Source organism: Echinops telfairi, unplaced genomic scaffold (genome assembly GCF_000313985.2).
Source record: "Echinops telfairi isolate 266 unplaced genomic scaffold, ASM31398v2 ScPeMD7_3533;HRSCAF=4204_0, whole genome shotgun sequence".
Lineage (NCBI taxonomy): Eukaryota > Metazoa > Chordata > Mammalia > Afrosoricida > Tenrecidae > Echinops > Echinops telfairi.
The window spans coordinates 100815853-100819429 of NW_022107431.1; the positions used below are offsets into that span (position 1 = coordinate 100815853).

Here is a 3577-nt window from a genome sequence, read left to right on the forward strand (position 1 = left end):
CCTCTTTGTTATAGCATCACTAGATAACTGGATAACTAAGACACCACATAACTTCGTTTATAAGAAATTCTATCATTGGCAACGTTGAAATAACAGAAAGCAGACCAGCGTTGCTGGCAACTAGGAGTCAGAGGAGGGGACCAGCGACAAAGATACATGGGGCCTGTTAGGGTAATCTGGTGGTTAGACATCTCGATGCAATTAGGAAAAGGCAAAGCATCTATTTGACAGACCTGGAGCAGTCACTGTCTGCTTTTATGGTTTTTACTACAGATAGCAAGACAAACGTTTCCTCGAGCTTTCTGCCCATCTGCTTGTGGCAGCCAAGATTGAATAGGGGGATACAGTAAAAATGAACAAAATCCAGCCAAATGTATATTTAAATGTCCATGGGAGGGGGAAAGAGGAAGTAAGTACCGAGCGGTAGGCACATACTAGCTTAGGTGAAGGGGAAGGTAATGTCAAGAGGGAGGTCAGCAAAAACTGGTGAAGACCTACCCAGTGGCCCCGTGGACACGAGATCTGGTGGGTCGCAGTCATGCAGATTTCAGCCAAGAGAACTCTAGGAAACAGTTCACCTCTCTGCTACATGGGGGCACCCAGTCAGACTCAACTCAATAGCACAAGACAGCATAAAATCCGAGAGATGGCTCCAAATGCGCAATGGCTTTGATGGCTTTCAAGTGAAAAGTACTTGTCCTATATGATCTATAATAAGCAGTCGTGTGATGGCTCAATTTTACTGTGAATCCTACTGAAATGTAATAGTCATTTTATTACTCTGGTGCTTTCGTTGAAGTCACAAAAACCTATATAATACTTTCCATAGATGAGCCCCAAGTGTGCATCTGGTTTCTTTCTTTGTCTTTTTGTTTTGTTTTGTTTAAGTATTTGATGAGGTTTGGAACTTCTGACTCATAGCTTTTTCCAAAGACTCTCTTTTCATTTTCTCCATTTTCGTGAGTCTTGAATTTTACTTTAAGTGATGCACCTAATAATGTGAGAGCTAATTTTGCAAAGCATCACTTTTTTTTTCAGTTTATCTGAGAATCTTCTGTGATAATTTAAACTCAAAATTGATGAGACTTTCTAAATCACAACTTGGAATTCCTATAACAATATAGCAAAAAAACAATTTCAGTGTATTTTATTTTGCCTCATAAGGACCTTAACAGACAGATTAGAACTGCCCCCCAGGGTTTCTAGGGCTGAAAATCTTCATGGAAGTCGACTGCCGCATCTCTTTCTGTCAAAGCCACTGGTGGGTTCAAGCTGTTGACCTTTCCTCAACTGTCGTGCTACTAACTTATAAACGCCAACAAATATGGGCAGGAACTTACAAATAAAAATTGTTTGCAGCACAAATTGCATAAGACAATATATAACTTTATCAGTAATTAATTATGAAATACTGTTGTGATGGAAGAATTGAAAGTGGAAATAAAATACTGATTTTAACCCTCAACAAGTTTGCAATCTTAATGCTGAGACAAAGTAAAAACATCTAAAATATTTAAGTAACATTTCATGCACTGTTCTGTTTTATATTATGTTATTTGAATTCATATTTTTCAAATCCATTAGGGAAAAATGTTACTCATTCATTCCCAAAACTTTTTTTGCAACAAGTTTTAGTTTATTTGTGTCTACCTAGACCACTCTATTATATATATACGGAGAGAGAGAGAAATTTTCTAAAAGAATGATATCTATGTAATTAAACCAAAGGTACTAAAAATGAATAAAAGTGAAATTTCTTTGTAATTATTTTCAGATTAAGTGAAAGGAAAGATAATATATTTCAGAATTTCTCAAAATTATTTTAAAATACTGTAAATATGTAAATGTAATTATTATATTTTCTAATTATCTAACATTTTAGGCTTCTAAAGTGACTCATTAAATGTTTCCTTTCCCCAAAAAATATTAAAAAAATAAAAATATTTGTGATCTAATCACCTTAAATCTAGTTTGCTGATATCAATATAAATGAAAAAGAAAGCTCTTCCAGATAGGATATTAATAAAAAATCTAATTTCACTTTTGACATTTTAGTGTTCAGTTTTGGAAAAAATAGAAGTGAAAGGGACTCAAAGAACATGTTGAAAATGAATAACAGAAAAAGGGATGAATACCCCCCAACACGGCTTTCATAATTTTCTACTTATTTGTATGTTACTTGGCAAATAGGAGCAAGCCATGGCAGCACAGTGGGTTACGAGTTGGGCTACTAACCACAAGGCCATCAGTTCAAAACCACAAACCATTCTTCAGGAAAAGGATGAGGCTTTCTACTCACGTAACAATTACAGTCTTGGAAGCAGACAGGAGCAGTTCTATCAGGTAACATAGGATCAGAATCGATTTGATGGCAGTGAGTTATTTTGTTTGTGTTTTGAGAGATATATAAATATTGACTCATGGCCAACTAGTCAATGCTGACTCATAGCAACCCTGTAGGACAGGGTAGAACTGCTTCTGGGTGTTTCTGAAATGGTAACTCTTTAAGGACCAGAAAGCCTCATCTTTCTCCTGAGGAGTAACTGGTAGGTTTCAACTGCTGGCTTTGCAATTAGCAGGCCAACACCAAACCGTTATGCCACTAGGATGCCAGAAAGTAGATACTATGTCCAACTTATTTTATATCTTAAGCACTGACTGTGTTGCCTGAAATCTAACAGAAATTCAGTAACTTTGTAGGAGGAATGAATTTTTCTCTTTGCATTTCACACAATCGCACACACACTCATAAACCGAACAATAGAATCCAAAATAGAACAGGAAACCATGCGGCAGAAATCGTTTTTATTAGGCACAGTAGAGTCAAATACATCCGTTCTTCTCATGTCTTCCTTACTCATTGCCCAGCTTTCACATATGAGGCCATGGAAAATAGGATAGCCTTCATACTCAAAGCACACCTTAATCCCCAAAATGAAATATTTGATCTTCAACTCTTTAAAGAGATCTTGTGTAGGACATTTGAGCAACACAGTATGTCCTTTGGTTTCTTAACTGTTTCATCCATGACTATCAATCATGCATTCAAGTAAAATGAAACCCTTGACAACTTCAGTCTTTCCTCAGTTTATCAAAATATTTTCTATTGGTCCAGTTGCGAGGATTTTTGTCTTCTTTACATTGGGTTATAATCCATCTGAAAGGCTGTAGTGTTTGATCTTCATTAGTAAGTATGCCAAGTCTATAGCAGTGCTTAGGCAAAGAAAGTATCTCTGGTTAGGATTGTTGTGTTGGGAATGTGTTTCATAACAAATCAAAAGATAAACATTCGTAAACCCAACTAAAGAGGTAAACTGAAACATCCAGAAACTATCGATTTTGTAGTTTTATAGAAATAGAATTAGTGGTTGAACCAGTATGAAAAAAAAATGTCTTAAAATTCTTCAAAGATAGAGAACCAATTGTGTGTGTGTGTGTGTGTGTGTGTGTGTGTGTTGAGAGAGAGAGGCTTTAAGGAATTGATTTACACAATTGTGAGGTACTGGGGTTGGCAAGTCCAAAGCTCTTAAGTCAGGAACAGATTTGGGCACTCTAGCAGCCTTATGTTTGAAATCAC

The 3577-nt window shown here is 36.3% G+C and overlaps 1 non-coding gene across 1 annotated transcript; it reads left to right on the forward strand.

Moving 5' to 3' along the window:
- The first annotated feature begins 219 nt into the window (after positions 1-219).
- LOC115871091 lies at positions 220-349 on the forward strand. The gene has a single exon (XR_004047078.1). It is a non-coding gene; the product is annotated as a small nucleolar RNA SNORA31 (small nucleolar RNA).
- The last annotated feature ends 3228 nt before the right edge of the window (positions 350-3577 follow it).